A 17,131-nucleotide genomic window follows, 5' to 3' on the forward strand; every position below is an offset into this window, starting at 1 on the left:
GCACGAAAGTGGAGATCTTAAAATAATATTGTGAAATCCAGCCATTTGCCCAACCTGTTTTCCAATTTTCCCCTTTTCCTTCCTATGGCATTCATTAGTAACTGCAGGACTTGACATAATTTTGCCAGCCTTATTTCTGTTAAAGAAAGACCAGGTAAACATTTAAAGGGAAACTACACTCTTTATATGACACAGCCTGTGGAACTCAACGTCAGGGGATGTTGTGAAGGACAAAAGCATAACTGTGTTCAAAAATGATTGAATCAAGTGCATGGATAATAGATCATCAATGGCTACTAGCCAAGACAGTCAGGGATGCAATCCCCATGCTCCACGTGTCCCTTACAACCTGGCTTACATTACAGATTTACATGAAAAATCCACACCCTAAGTGCTGTGGTTATACCAACCCTATCCTTGGTGCTGACAGCACTATGGTGGCAGGAAAGCTTCTCCCATTAACAGCTACCACATCTCAGGAAGATGGATTTACCCTGGCAATGGGATAGTACCATGCCCATCTCCATAAAATGTCGTTAAAGAATTACAGCAGCACCACTGCATCTGTGCAGCTTGTGCTGATGCAGCATTTCAAATGTAGCCTTGCCCTAAAATTCCATCTGCCATTGCATGCTGCACTTTGGATCTCAACTGACTACTTGAGGACCATATCTCAGATGCTATTCTCCCTTACACCAGAACAGTTGTGGCATATGCGATGGAGACTGAAGTGGACTGAAGTGGAGAATTTTGTCTAGCAATTCATGGTTTTGCATCCTTTTGCCCTTTCTTGATGTAAACAGAATCATGGCACATTAAAATGCCTTCTGTCTAGCAGGAAGGGATGATCTTTTCTTTACAGGAACTCCCCTTGCAAGGCAGAAAGAATTTTAAAGGGTCAAAACTCTATTATTATTATTCCTCCTGCACTCCAAAACATGACAGAGCAAACTATGCCATAACCTGTCCTCATTTTAAATATTTTAATAGTCCTTCCTTCCACCACCATCCAAGGCTACGAATGATCACAAAAGTCATCATGCATCACACTGAAGAAGGCTACCTGAGTTGCTTGGCTTCCCCTAGGCTTGTAGCTTTCATTTCATTACCATGACAGTGACACTACAGTGATGCAGCCAACCTTGTAAAAAGTATGCAGCAGGCAATCAAGATAAACAGGAGATCAATGAGACAATATATTCATCTCACTGATAAAACCATTAATGAACTTTATATTTCTCTTCTCTGAGGGTATGTCTACACTACCAACCTAGTTCGAACTAGGGTGGTAATGTAGGCAACCGGAGTTGCAAATGAAGCCCGGGACTTCCCGGGCTTCATTTGCATCTCGCCTGGCGCCGCCATTTTTAAATGACTAGGCTTCCTGAAACGAGGAGTAACGGTAGTTCGGACTAGGATGCCTAGTCCGAGCTACCTAGTCCATGCCGCGTGTAGCCGCGCGGCACGGAGTCTGCACTAGCGGACATTTAAAAATGGTGGTGCCCAGCGAGATGCAAATGAAGCCCGGGAAATTCAAATCCCGGGCTTCATTTGCAACTCCGGTTGCCTACATTACCACCGTAGTTCGAACTAGGGTGGTAGTGTAGACATACCCAGAGTTACTTCTCTCTCTGTCACCCTCCTATCCACATTTCCATTAAAGCATCCCTGTCCTACTCACTAGAAAGCTACATTTTAACTCAGTTGCAGCTTTGAGCCCAAGGTAAAGACTTCAAACTAAAAAAGATCTGAATTTGTATTCCTGTCTTATTGATTAAGCCTTCAGGCTATACAAATAGCCCACGAGACTCAGTCTGAATATATGAATGCATTTGTTTTGCACGAGGTCCAATATTTTCAGAAGTCAGTGATTTGAACTGCATCTATTTTTGGTTAGACACCCACCACTTGCTGAAAAATCAGATCCCTTGAAAGTGCACAAGGTGAGGCATCCCAGATTTGAATCATCTGAGATTACTTGTTATTTTTCAAAAGTCTACCCAAAACCCACAAGGACTCTGTGTGGATGGGAAGAACGAACACAGGCATTTGGACAAGTGGTCAATGTGCCAAGTAAACAGGACAGTGAATAAATATCCTTTCTTCTCCTACAGTGACCAACTTGCTGCTAAGCATAGGAAATGGCTTGATGCCGTATAATGGGAAATGCAGACCATTTCTGATTTACACTAAGTGATAGATAAATGTGTGAAGCTACGGCTGTAGCCATGACAGTTCCCCTGTCAGTGCCAGTGGTCAGGGGAGCTGCATTCAGTTTTGCACTCTGCTACAAACGCCTCATGTGCATGTGCAACCTTGGGCAAATCACTTAGGGTATGTCTACATTAGTTCGTTAATTTGAGCTAGGTAGGCAAATCAGGCAACTGGAGTTGCAAATGAAGCCTGGGATTTAAATATCCTGGGCTTTATTTGCATGTTCCTGTCCGGCCACCATTTTTAAATCCCCTTAGTTCGAACGAACTGCCCGTGGCTACACACGGCAGTTTAAAGTTAATCCGAACTAAATCCTTCATTCGGATTAACTGTTATACCTCATTCCATGAGGAATTGCCTGATTTGCCTACCTAGCTCGAATTAGCAAGCTAGTGTAGACATATCCTCAGTCTCTCTGTTTTTCATTTCACCTTCTAGCAATAATGAACCTTCTTATTTCATAGCCTTGCAAGTTATTTGGAGCAGCGATGTCTCTTATCAGGTGTTTGTATAGTGCATGTGTAAGTGATCTCTATGCTTAGCTGGGACCATAATATAACTGATATAACTGATAACATCACTGATATAACTGATAACAGCACCGATTAAATGACCTCTCTTTTCCTTCAAGCACAGAACAACTTTGTAATTCACCCTGGACTATCATGGCCAGGCATTCACCAAGCAGTTACTGCCATAATAGCCATGAGTTGTTTGGTTTTTATACTGCCTGTCCATCTTTTTTTTTTTTTTTAAGACTAGAATGCCATGTATCCTCTCCTTATAACATTTTACATGTGTCTTAGAGTAAGAGGGCATATAATTCCACTGAAAGTGCTATCCACAACCTGGAGCATGACAGCAGAGATCAGTTTACCTGAGATTCAGGTGTATGTAATTTAATAGGATGTTAAGTGCTGTGGCCCGAAATAAAACAGAAGTACTATGGCTGCTGGAGATGACAGTGTTGGGATCAGATCAGATTTAAGAGCAGAAATAGAAAGCTAATTGAGCTACTTGATATGGTCATGGTTGAAGCTGTGACTATGTTTAAAGTAATTTTAAATTGTGCTTGAGGTCAGCTGTGCTCATTCAGAGATTCAGGAGCTATTTAAAGCCCATTTTTGCTCAAAGATTTACTGCAGTTACAGTGCTCTGTATTATCACTCCTGCAAAACAGCTTCAGAGAAGATGAGAATACAACTCTGTAGCTATATCTACACTCCCCCTTCTTGCACAAAAAATATGCAAATGAGGCAAAGCATGGATTATCACTGCACCTCATTTGCATAATTAATTAGACTGCATTTTTGTGCAAGAGTCTTTTGCGCAAGAGCCGTTCTTCCCCCAAAAAAGAGGAAGAATGGCACTTATGCAAAAGGGCGGTTTTTCACAAAAATTGAGCCTAATTAATTATGCAAATGAGGTGCCGCAATATTCCACGCTTCACCTCATTTGCATATTTTTTGTGCAACAGAGGGGCAGAGTAGACATAATCTGTAAGTATCTGTTTCTCAAGCTTTGTATGTATCTTGACCAATGTAATTTCCTAAAGACACGTACAAAGCAGGCATAAGGAAAGGAAAAACAAACACAGTTACAAAATGGAGAGGTGTTGGCAGTGCTGAAAAGGATCTGGTGGTTATTGAGTTGATCAGACCATGCATGAGTCAAAAATTGGATGCAGTTGCAAAATAAGCACATATAATTTGGGATAGGGAGGGATGTAGATGAACCACAGGGAGGTAACTGTCACACACTGCTTGACATCGGTGAGGACTCATCTGGAGTATGGTGCCCAATTCTGAGTGCCATGCTTCAGGTTATATGTAGATAGATAAAATGGAGAGCAACAAAAATTATGAACAGTTTAGAAAATCTGACCTATGAAAAAAGGTTGAAAAAAACAGAATAAACCTCAGTTGTTCTCCATGTGCCCAGAGGTAAAACAAGAAATAATGGGCTAAATCTGCAGCAAGGGGGATTAAATATTAGAGAAAAACATCTAACTGTAAGGATAGTTAAACTCCGAGATAGGCTTCCAAAGGGAGGTTGTGGAATCCCCATCACTGGAGGTTTTTAAGAACAGGGTGGGCAAACACCTGACAGGGATGGTTTATGACTATATTTTATTTTGTCCTGCCTGAATGCAGGACTTGATGTTCTCTCAAGGTCCATCACAGCCCTGCATTTCTGGAATTCATTTTATTTCATGTCCATGCCAGAAACTCTGCTCCTCCTCTCACTATATTATATTAGGCCTATCAAGGATATGTTCCCACACTCTAGCCAGTCAAAGAATTAGACCATGTCTCTCCTTGCTGGACGATCAATGCTCAGGTGATCTATCCTCCAGGTTAGATTTGGTGGGTCTAGTAAAGACCCGCTAAATTGAATGCTAAGAGTGCTGCTCCAAAGAGTAAGGGAAGTCGACAGAAGCATTTCTCCCATCGACCTCCCACTGTGAGGCTACCCCACAAAATTGGTGCGAGGTACATCAACTCCAGCTACACAATTCATGTCGCTGGAGTTGCTTATCTTGCATCAATTTTCTCTGCCAGTTTAAACCCAGCCTTCGAGTGATGACACAAATCCAGGGGCGGCCCGTGAGCCTAGGCAAACTAGGCAGTTGTTTAGGGCGCCGCTGGCCCGGGTGCACCATGATGAAGTCACAGGATGCCGGGGCACCTCATGATTACATCACGGCCATTGACGGCTGTGCAGGCGGGGGCGCCAGCTGCCGCAGCTGGCCTTGGGCTGCTCTTGCACAAATCAACATCATTCATGTGATACCCATTAAACTGGCTGATCTTCCCCTGTTATTCCAGATTCTGTTCTTCGAGGCTATTTTACTTTTTTTGCTTTAAGGAGCTGAAGAAGTCTTTGTTTAAGTCTAAAAGGGCCCAAGCCTGCCAGCTGTCAATATTTTAACTTTCCAAGAACTACCCCTTAGAAACTTAGTATGAAAATGTTTCTGTTCTAGAACTGGTCCTTTTAATTATTTAAAAAGGGCAAAAGCCTCTCTGGGCTTGTCTTGGTTGGTTAGGACTTACCATATGAAAATCTAATCTGCTAGTATTGGCGCTAACCCTGCAAATGTTCCCAACTGTGGGGCATAAAAGCTGAATAATAAGAATATCTAGCTGCAATCTAAAGCTGTCCATCAGTCCATCTCTAAGCACTTTTCAGGAGCTTAGTATCATCCCCATTTTACAAGTGGGGAAACTGAGGCATGAGATTGATGCCAAGACTTTCTTAAGATCACCTTGCAGGCCAGTTGTAGCACTAAGAGTAGATCCTTGGTAATCCAAATGCCAGACCATCCGCTAAGTGAATCTGGGACTGTTGATAACAATAAATAGTGGGTCTGGGTAGAACCTATCTACCTTTAGCAATTAAAGTTTCCTGGAGGCCTCAGAATGGGGTGAGGTTAGAAATATGTAGAAAGAATGTTGTGCAAAGGTTAAAAAAGTCAGCCAATTTCTGAGCACACAAGCCTTGATGTTGCTCCTTTTGTTAGATGCCAGGCACCTTAACGAGAAAGAAGATGATGAAAACAAATCACTTATCATAAAAGCAAAGATGATTTAATCCACTGTGTCCTCCTCTTTGCACCCAGCACCACTTGAACAGATCAATTACTTTCAGCCTCAGTGCACCCCCTGATTTTCTGCACATTGCTCACAGTTGGTTAGAGCCAGGTAATAAATTGGCTGCTTTTTCTGCTTTCCAAGTCATGTTCTGTTCCAGGGAGACTGGCTTGGATAGAAAGCTGCTGTGTACAGCATGAACCTGACATTTCTAATTTAGTTAAATATTGTGTTTCCATGCTGAAATGCATAAAACAAGTTGAAGAAAATGGATCTACCCAGTGCCTAAGGTGGAAAAATATCTGCTCACCCAGTAGGCCCTCCTACACTTTGGAGGACTTGAAAAGGGGCTTTAGCTACAGACAAACAATGGAGTTCTGGCAAAGGTGAAAGTAAATGGGTGTGCCCTGGTGTGTAGCACTGGCAAAGCTGGCTGAGCTGTGGCAAAACCCAGCAGGAAGTTATAAAAGGACCTGACAGGGATCTGGGTTACAACAGGACAGTATCTGTAAGAAATTTTAAGTTACTTTCACCTCTGGTTCTGGGTGAATTCTCAGAGTGGCTTTGTCTAAACTTGGTGCATTTACAAAAAAAAAAAAAAAAAAAAAAAAAAAAGAGAGAGAACTTCGCACAGAAAGCTCTATTGGGCAAATCCTGAATGCAGAAAACTTCATGCACACTGGCAGCTCGATTGACTTCAGTGGAACTGCTTGCTTGATTAAAATGACACATTTGCAGGATCGGAGCCACAATTCAAAACACTCCCATGAGCAGAGTTAAATACCTACATATCTTATTCAAAATGACAACAAACATTTTGCTTCTGTTCCAAGAGCACCACAGTAATGGGAAAAATAGAGCTGGTCTGAAATTTTCTGATGGGTTGTTTTCCCCACAGAAAGTGTCATCACTTCTGGCTTTGGAATCTATGAATCCTTCATATGCTTAATGTTAGGCTTCCACTTAAGTGCCTTCCTGAACTGAGGTCTTAGGTAAAGATGGAATTACTAGAGGATCTATTTCTAAAAGAGCATGGCAAAACATTTTGGACAGTCAGGGATGCACCTCTTTGTTGGAGAAGGGAAGGCTGGCCTAGGATGTGTGGAAGGGTGCCAGGGGAAAGGTCTGCCATGCTGCCTCGCTAGCATGACATGGTTAAATAATCTATGTGGGAAGAGAATCAGTTTTATTTGCATAGAGGCAGGTGGCTCTGTTTTCAAAAGTTGGGACTAACCCCCTGCCCTCCAGCTGAGCTGTGCTGGCAATTCTCATTTTGATTCCTATGGAGTTGGAGTTTTGATGAGAACATGCAGCTTTTTGTTGCACTCACTGTTCTGTGTTTGCCCCAAGTTTTGTGGGCCAAGTGAGGTGTCTAGTGAACGCTTATGCAGTCAAGTGAATAGTAGTATTAGAAAGACAATGAATCTTAAGTCTTGCCAATATACATATGAGGAATTCTGCTGTAAACCTGCAGTCAATCAGGTATGCCATGGCTGCTTGCCTAAAACGGATTTGCCTAAAAAGGCAAGTGATTTGATCATGCTACAAACTCCATTTTGGGAGGTACTTTCACACAGTGAGAACAATGGCATTCCTTCCACATGGGCCAGATTATAAAAAGGGTCCAGGGGTGCCTCCATCTTGGTCTTCAATCCAACTCATCATTTCAAAAGCATCTTTGCTATGAAGAAAGGGTCCAGAAGGATTGATAATCCATCCTAACAAAGGATGTATTCCAGAGACTTGTAAGATAGCAGTTTATTCCATATCTGCTAAGAGACTGTGTAACCCACACACCTAGTGCACAACTGCACCAGGATCTTTGTGATTGGTGTATGTAATTTTATTTCCTTTAACAAGTCTACTCTCAACCTTTTCTTTCTTTCTTTTTTAATAAACCTTCAGATTTTAGATTCTAAAGGAATGGCACAACTTTGCGAATGAGACAGCTAACAATAAGTTTTCTGAGGAAGTTTGGAGGGGGAGTTGGAAGGGGTGAGGTACACTTGACATTCTTTAAAACTTTTAAACTAAGCTAAAACCAAATCTACCTGATTTAAACAAAAAAGAGTGGGGACTATCCTGTTTACTGCATCCAATGAAGCACATATAATCACCATATGCACAGATGGTATAAGTATGCATTCTGTGTAAAGAGCTTCTGGCCCTCAGAGACCATGTATGGGCTATGGAGGCCAGGGTGGCTGAACTGGAGAACCTAAAGGAGGCAGAAAGATATGTTGATGAGGCTTTCTGGGACACAGTAGAACTGTCCCACCTCCAGTCAGACAGCCTCTGTGCTGTTAAGGAGGATGAAAGGCTCAGGGAAGGAGAACAGTCAACTTGAGCAGAGGGAAACCTTCCCATAGTTGGGACCCTCCTTTCAGATGATGGTGTGGTATCCTCTTGCACTGAGGATACCTTTACGGGAAAGGGAACTCCAGTAATTAGGAAAAGGCAGGTGTTAGTAAAAGGAGATTTGATCATTAGAAATATAGATAGCTGGGTTTGTGATGGAGAACCATATGGTGACTTGCCTGCTTGATGTGAAGGTTGAGGATCTCTCGAGACATCTAGATAGACTTATGTGTAGTGCTGAGGAGCAGCCAGCGGTCATGGAGTAGGAGAAAAATTCGGGAGGCCAAATTTAGGCTGCCAGAAAAGAGTTTGAAATCCAGAATGCTGTATGGTAGCATTCTCTGAAATGCTTCCAGTTCCATGTGCAGGGCCAGATAGGCAGGTAGAGCTTCAGAGTCTCAATGTGTGGATAAGATGATGGTGTAAAGAGGAGAGATTTAGATATATTAGGAACTAGGAAAACTTTTGGTATAGGGGGAACCTAAACAGGAAGGATGGGCTCCACCTAAATCAAAATGGAACCAGATTGCTGGCACTTAAAATTAAAAAGGTTGCAGAGCAGTGTTTAAACTAAGGGCTTGGGAAAAGCTGGTGGGTGCAAAGGAGCACATGGATTGGACAGAAACATCTCTCAGAGGAGGGCCTATTAATAGGATGCTCTATGTTCTAGTCAGGAGGAGAGGATGGAAGTATGGGTCAGATCAGATAAGACACAATCAAATGAAAAAACAGTCTAACACATCAGTAAATGGCAGACAGATAAATAGTGCCAACATTTTAAAATGCTCATACACAAACTCTAGAAGTCTAAATAATAAGATGGGTGAACTAGAGCACCTCATTTTAAAGCAGGCTATTGATATAATAGGCATCACAGAAACTTGGTGGAATGAGGACAATCAATGGGATACAGTCATACCAGGATACAAAATATATCGGAAGGACAGATCAGGACACACTGGTGGGGGAGCAGCACTATATGAGAAAGAAAATGTCAAATCAAATGAAGTAAAAATCTTAAATGAGCCTGTGACGGGGCTAACCTGCCCCCACACTGAGCAGGAGGGAGAGGAGCCCATTTATTGGGTAGAGCACGCCCCTCCCCCACAGCCCTACTGGGCATGCTCGAAGTGCAGCCTCACTATAAAAGACTGCTGGGCTGCTCAGTTGGGGCAGACCACTGGGGAGGAAGGAGCTCCGGCCCAAGCTGCAGGCCTGCCGCCGGACCTGCCGCCAGATTCAGAGACGGAGGGACCGCCGCTATTGCTACTTCCATCTCCGGGGCAAGCACGGCCCCAACGCCGACGCCAGGGGGCCGCCTGCCCTGCTGCAGGAGACACCCCCTATGCTACTGCCCCAGAGACGGGACCAGCTGACGTTGCCGCCGCCGCCAGCCCAGCATCGCCAGGTGGGACCTCTGTCGGCCACAAGGCTGGGGTAGGAAGCAACCCAGGGCAAGGGGCAGGGAACCCTCCCCCCCCCCGATGGGCTCAGCACGTTTTGGGGAAGACCCCCCCCCCCACTGAGCCAGTGGTGGGAACCACCCACCACCATTAGGGCCCTGGGTTGGGGTCCGGTGGAGAGGGACGGCCCGGACCCCCCTACCCCAACCCCTCAGGGCATAGACTAGGCCTCGGGGCCTGCTGCGATTGCTGGACTAGGCCTCGGGGCCTGCTGCGATTGCTGGACTAGGCCTCGGGGCTGGTGGCTAGTGCTTTAATCACGGGGAGAAGGGAAAGGGGCGGGGAGGACCCCGCCACAACGCCAAAATATTCCACAGAATCTATGGATAGTAATTCCATGCCACAATAACAAGAATATAGCACTAAGGATATATTACTGACCTGCTGATTAGGACAGTGATACTGGTGTCAGCCTGACATACAGGAAGTCACTGCCTCTGTGGGTACTCTAAGGTGCAAGCACCTATGGAAAAAGAAAAACAGTGTGTACTCAGCACCCAGGATCCAGAGTGGTTCCTGGCCCTCCTGTAGTTTTGTACCTGAGCAAGGCCACTTCTACCAATATACAGAGTATGCAGCTGCAAGGGGGACTAAATATTAGAGAAAAACATCTAACCCTTCCCCCTAGTCTACTCCACCTGAGCGACGTGGCCCAGGGCACCTGCGGGGGGATGATGTGGGAAGCAGTGGCTGGACCCACTCTTGTATTCACTAGCAGCAGCAGGAAGTAGAGCAACCCAGCCTCAGTCCACTCTGCTCCCAGACATGTCACTCCACTTCCCACAGCTGATGAATGGTGGGGGAGGGGCAGTTCCACCCCATCCACCAAGTGCTGCAGTAGGGAGCTGTGGGAGCAAAGTTGGCCGTGTGAAACTAGAAAGAATTATACTGTAAGAGAAAGATGAATTATACTGTAATAATTGAAAAAGTTGAAGGAACACTGTGGCTGTGCCTACTTGAAAGTCTAGACGTAGTCTAGAAGGAATAAGGGATCTTCTGGAAAAGGGCTTATTTTCCGCAAGATCCCGTCTAGACTGGCGCTTTTCTCCGGCAAAACCCCGAGCCGGAAAAAAGCGGCAGCCATGTTCATGCAAAGGCCATGGGGGATATTTAAATCCCTCGTGGAATTTGTAATTCCGAAGTGTCTCATTAGCATCCCTTTTACGGAAAAGGGTGCCAGTGTAGACACAGCCTGTTTGTCTCTGAACAGGAAAGAGGAAATTATGTTAATGTTGCTAATGTTGTTTGTAGGTATGCAGGTCAGAGAGCTAGCCAGGTATACCTGGGGTCACAGGAAAAGGAAACATTAGGCTAAGTCTAGACTACATCCCTTTTTTGGAAAAGGGATGTAAATTAGACGTATTGCAATTGCTAATGAAGCGGGGATTTAAATCTCCCATGCTTCATTAGCATAAAAATGGTTGCTGCTTTTTTTCGGCATGGAGCTTTGTTGGAGAAAAGTGCCAGTCTAGATGCTGACCTTTCAAAAAATAAAGCCTTTTCTGAAAGATCCCTTATCCCTTTTGAAATAAGCTCAGAGCTTCTGCCCTGGGGGCAGGGAGTTTGTTTGTAAACAGAGGCAGGGTGATACAAAAAGCTTGTCATTAAATCAAATTAAGGATGGTTAGATAATGCTGAAAGCATTGCCAAGCACCTTAGTTAAAAGATAGGAAACAAAGCATAGGATTAAATGGTCCAGCTGGGGTCTGTACTAAGACCAGTGCCATTCAACACATTCATAAAAGATCTGGAAAAGGGATAATCAGCAAGGTGGCCAATAGAAAATTATTGAAGATAATTAAGTCCAGAGCTGACTGCAAAGAGTTACAAGGATGTCACCAAATTGGATGACTTGGCAACAACATGGCAAATGAAATTCAATGTTAAATGCAAAAAAAAGCACATGGAAAAATATAATATCAACTGTGCATACAAAATGATGGGGCCTAAATTAGCTGTTACCTGCCAAGAAAGATCTTGGAGTCATTTACAATGCTCTGGAAGCACAGTTTAAGAGTCATTCTTACCAATACGATCCTGAACTGTGGAACAGTAATTTTTCAGCTTCAGAAGACTTATAAATTATCTCCAGCCATAAATGAATCAGACACAGTTGAATAAAGTAGCTATCCTTAATGTGTATCAAGACCATTCCATAGAACTAGATGCAAATAAGATTGCTGAGAATTATCCAGAAAGCTACGGTGAGATATAATGTCTTTACACTGGGACATTAATAAGAACAGCTTGTGGGTGATTACAATGATTTTAATATGCTCAGAATAATGTAATTATGTAGTTCATAACAATTTAATTACTAAAATAGGAAAGATATCAATGATAGACATATGTGCAATTATTAGAATATGAAAGAACTGTATAAATATGCTGAAAATAGCCACCCCCCAGATCTTTTCAAAAGCAACCACTAGCAAAAACCAAAGTCTGTGTCTATGAATCCATGGATTCTAACTAGTACAAAATGTCATCAGCAGATAATTGGCCCACCACTGAACAGGTGTTCCCTGCCTCCAGCCCCCAAAAAGTGTCAGGGAATTGTCTACCCACCGTAATATCAAATTAATAGGCAGCAGGTTTAAAACAAACAAAAGGAAGTATTTCTTCACACAATGCACAGTCAACTTGTGGCACTCCTTGCCAGAGGATATTGTAAAGACCAGAGCTTTAACAAAGTTCAAAAAAAGAGCTAGATAAATTCATGAAGAATAGGGCAATCAATGTCAATTAGCCAGGATGGACAGGAATGGTGTCCCTAGCCTCTGTTTGTCAGAAGGTGAAAATAGGTGACAGGAGAGGGGTCCCTTAATGATTACCTGTTCTGTTCATTCCCTCTGGGGCACTTGGCATTGGCCCCCATTGGAAGACTTGACACTGGGCTAGATAGACCATTGGTCTGACATAGTAGGGATATTCTTATGTTCTTAAGTGGTGCTGGTGGTTACCATCTGCAAGTCAAAGAAAACACATAGCATGGAGTTAGTTTTAGGCCTTTGCTGCTGTATGGGGTCAGAGCTGGCATCTTGAAAGATCTGAAGAATTTTATAGACACCAGATATGGAGGTAATTTATTCTGTTACTCCAGCTTCTGCTAGGGAGGGAGACAAACTTTTGAGCTTACACAGGGCTCTTCTTCCATTCAAAGCCAATCTTTCTCCACAACAGAACTTGGTTCACTAAGATATTCTCTCACTCACCTGGTCTGTCTGAGATCCTGGGATGAACACATTTACAACAACACTGCACAGAAAATATTAGGACTAGCAACTGCTGGCAAAATGAAGGCAAGAATATTTCATGCCACTGGGACTTTACGGGATAAACTCCTGCTCAGTACGCCCCTTCCCTTGCATAATTCCTTGAGGGCATGTCTACACTACAGCACTAATTCATAGAATCATAGGACTGGAAGGGACCTCGAGAGGTCATCGAGTCCAGCCCCCCGCCCTCAAGGCAGGACCAAGCTCCATCTACACCATCCCTGACAGATGTCTATCTAACCTGTTCTTAAATATCTCCAGAGAGGGAGATTCCACCACCTCCCTTGGCAATTTATTCCAATATTTGACCACCCTGACAGTTAGGAATTTTTTCCTAATGTCCAATCTAAACCTCCCTTGCTGCAGTTTAAGCCCATTACTCCTTGTCCTGTCCTCAGAAACCAAGAGGAACAAATTTTCTCCTTCCTCCTTGTGACACCCTTTTAGATATTTGAAAAACGCTTTCATGTCCCCCCTTAATCTTCTTTTTTCCAAACTAAACAAGCCCAGTTCATGAAGCCTGGCTTCATAGGTCATGTTCTCTAGACTTTTAATCATTCTTGTCGCTCTTCTCTGTACCCTTTCCAATTTCTCCACATCTTTCTTGAAATGTGGCGCCCAGAATTGGACACAGTACTCCAGCTGAGGCCTAACTAGTGCAGAGTAGAGCAGCAGAATGACTTCACGAGTTTTGCTTACAACACACCTGTTGTAAGCTAATTCGAACTAGTGCATCTAGACCTAAAAACTAGTTCGAATTAGCATTTTGCTAATTCAAACTAGCATGTCCACATTGAGTGGACCCTGAACCGAGGTTAAGGATGGCCGGAAGCAGTGCCAGCAGGGCATCAGATTAGGAATTAGAGTGTGGAGCTGCTGCCTCAGGCTAGCCAAGGACTGTGCTTAAACGGACCTGACCCCCACCCCGGACAGACAGTTCTCAGGGGTTTTCCGCTTGCAAAGCAGTCCTGGCTTGGAATGCCCTGAGTGCCCACACTTGGCACATCACAGCACTCGGCCATCAGCCTGGTTGCACTTGCCGCAGGCTGCCATCCGGGGGAGGTCAATCGGGGGGCTGCAGGAGAGTTTCCACCTGGAGGAGCCCACAGAGCCATCCCAGTCCTCTTCATCAGGGGCTCATACCCCATTCCTCCCTCACCTCCTTCCACTTACCCCTCCCTAGCCCCCCTTCCTGATGTACAAAATAAAGGCACATGTGGTCAAAAATAGAAACTCTCTTTATTGAACAAAACTCGGGGAGACTGGGAAAAGGAGGTGGGAGAGGGGAAGAAAGAGGGTGGGAGAGGGGAGGGCAACTAAAATGATCAGGGGTTTGGAACAGGTCCCATATGAAGAGAGGCTAAAGAGATTGGGACTTTTCAGCTTAGAAAAGAGGAGACTGAGGGGGGATAGGATAGAGGTCTATAAAAGCATGAGTGGTGTGGAGAGGGTGTATAAAGAAAAGTTCTTCATTAGTTCCCATAATAGAAGGACTAGAGCAGTGGTCACCAACCGATCGCTCGCGAGCTTCTGGTCGATCTCGAGGCCTCGACCAGTCGCTCACGAGGCATCCTGTAAGCCCCGCCCCCATTTCCCTCCCACCCCCCAGAAGTCCCACTACTTGCATCCAGAGAAGATGGAGGTAGCGTCGGCTTCCGGTGCGCGGGGGTTTGGCCCCGGGGCTTCTCTCTCACTGAAGATGCTGGAGTGCACAGCAGAGAATGAAAAGGGTGCAAAAGGATGCTGGAAGCCCCTGAATAAAGCAATGTCTGATGGAGCATTTTGCATGGTCCCAAGATGCCCTGCACTCTGTTCCACAGTCCCACAACACCTGGCAACAGATGACAGTCGAGGCACTTTGGGAGACATACCCACAGTGCATTGCTTCCACAGTTGACAGGGGAGCTTAGATATGAACACTATTTGTTGATAGAGGGAGCAGGTGTAAACATACTTTAGCGACTTTTTTGGATGACTTGTGTGTCGGCATTAGTTTCCCCAACAAAACTCAGTGGTGTAGATATACCTTTAGTCTCCATAAGCTCCTCACACAGCACTGCAACCAGACACATTCCTGCAATGCTGGTGAAGTTTTGTACCTGGAAACCAACAAAGGAGGAAAAAGTTTGGACTTCTGAAATTAACTCACCCCTTTCTTTCATGTGCTAATAGCACAAACTACCGTGGTTTTATTTTTAAATGCCCTTTGCCTTTATCATTGGAAGAAAGTCTTCCCTTGGACCCAAGCAGGTCTAGTAACGTCAAGTGGAGTGTGTTTTCTTTCCTACTCACTGAACATGTTCATTGTTAATCTGACCATGTTAAAACCAAAAGGGACAAGGCTTGGAAGATGGTTAACACTAACATGATGGGAGCAAGGGGAGTGAATGGATAAAAGCCTTGTTGAAGAAAGAGCCAGGTATTAAAAACTGTTTTTTGTTTTTTTGTGTCCTGCTGAATTGAAGGGAGGTGAATACCCTTGAGGCTTGCACTGTTTGCATCTCAAGGGAAATGGCCATGCGCAAATCACAAAGGCTCCATCCTCAATGGAAATACATGGAAGTATAAATGGTGTTCCTGATTTAACTTCAGTGTAAATAGCTTGTGCATACCTGGCACGACTGTGCTTAAATTGCAACAGGATGAACAGATGTCTACATTTGTCATTTTTGGGTGTTTAACTTCCCTATCCCCTTATGAAACACAAAGCTTTACTGCAGCATGTGAACACTGCATTCTTGGCAAGCATACTCTCCTGCCGACAAAGCAACAATGGAAGTATTTTGTCAGCAAAAGTGCCAACAGTGTTCATACATGCTAGCTGTGTCTAGACTGGCCAGTTTTTCTGCAAAATCAGCTGCTTTTATGGAAAAACTTGCCAGCTGTCTACACTGGCCACTTGAATTTCCACAAAAGCACTGACTTCCTACTGTCTGAAATCAGTGCTTTTTGAGGAAATACTACGCTGCTCCCGTTCTGGCAAAAGTCCCTTTTGCGCAAAACTTTTGCACAAAAAGGCCAGTGTAGACTGCTGAGATTTGTTTTCCCCAAAAAAGCCCCAATTGCAAAAATGGCGATCGGGGCTTTTTTGCGGAAAAGCGCGTCTAGATTGGCCATGGACGCTTTTTCGCAAAAAGTGCTTTTGCGGAAAAGCATCCATGCCAATCTAGACACTCTGTTCCGAAAATGCTTTTAACGGAAAACTTTTCCGTTAAAAGCATTTCTGGAAAATCATGCCAGTCTAGACGCAGCCACTGACTTTTAGCAAGACAGCTTTGTCACTAAAATCTGTGTAAGCAGACAAAGCCAAAACTTTCATCTCAGTTTTATCTGGTATGATGCAGAATCAAGAACCAGTGAAAACACATTGGATGCAGTTTACTTTGCAGAGTACCTTGCTTAGTGTTTTACAACAGTGCAAAAGGGTGCGAGGAGGATGTAAATTGCTACCAGATCAAAATGGGAGCATTTCTTTTTGACTTTGCTCTGATGTAAATGACAACTCAAGGCATAGCGTTATTCAAACTGTAGTTATTCAAGCAATAATTCACAGATTAAACCAATTTCATCCCCTAGCAATAAAGGGGAAGGTATAAGGAAGTCATACCACAGTGGAAGACATTCCTTATGACTCAGAAGAGAATTATACCATAGTTCAGCAGATTTAAAGTAGGTGGAAGAGTCTATAGATCTGTAACATTATATCTGACAAAATAAACTGATTTGAAACAGATGTTTGCAACAAACCCAATTTCTGAAGCTAATAAGAATAATCTAAACAACATTACTAGCCTTTCTTCTTCCAAAGAGAGAGGTCAATTTTCTTCTTCCTTGAAAACTGAGTTAGCCAAGGAGGGGTGACATACAAGCAATAAACAACAACCTCACAAGTTAATTCTAACAGACACTGTGCATTTTATTTATGGTAGAGAGGGCATTGAAAAGTTTGGGGATGCTCACATCACCAAGACAACATCTTTCTGTTGATGTTGTCTATCTAATTGGACTTTAGACATCCCCTTGAACATGTCAGGACATCCTTTGAGGGCATTTAACCCTGTTTAGAAGTGTTGATAAACTTTTGATGCAATAGAGGCAAACTGCACTTTAGGTAATGACATGAGAGAGTCTCCTAGAAGACTGTTACTTACAAATGTTTTATGAAATGCGCAGGTTTTTACAGTTTGTCACTTCATACTGAACATTTTATTAATGATTTTGAAGAGTT

General features: G+C 43.7%; 1 long non-coding RNA gene across 1 annotated transcript in view; it reads right to left on the bottom strand.

Annotated features, from left to right (window-relative positions):
- Positions 1-13,255, bottom strand: part of LOC142818498 (uncharacterized) — a 30,705-nt gene extending 17,450 nt beyond the window's left edge. The window contains exons 1-2 of the long non-coding RNA XR_012895990.1: positions 12,460-13,255; positions 10,007-10,088 (exon numbers count right to left, since the gene is read on the bottom strand). This is a non-coding gene — a long non-coding RNA (uncharacterized LOC142818498). The remainder of the gene's footprint in view (positions 1-10,006; positions 10,089-12,459) is intronic.
- Positions 13,256-17,131: the final 3,876 nt, after the last annotated feature.

The sequence above is a fragment of the Pelodiscus sinensis genome, chromosome 15, assembly GCF_049634645.1.
Source record: "Pelodiscus sinensis isolate JC-2024 chromosome 15, ASM4963464v1, whole genome shotgun sequence".
Classification (NCBI taxonomy): Eukaryota; Metazoa; Chordata; order Testudines; family Trionychidae; genus Pelodiscus; species Pelodiscus sinensis.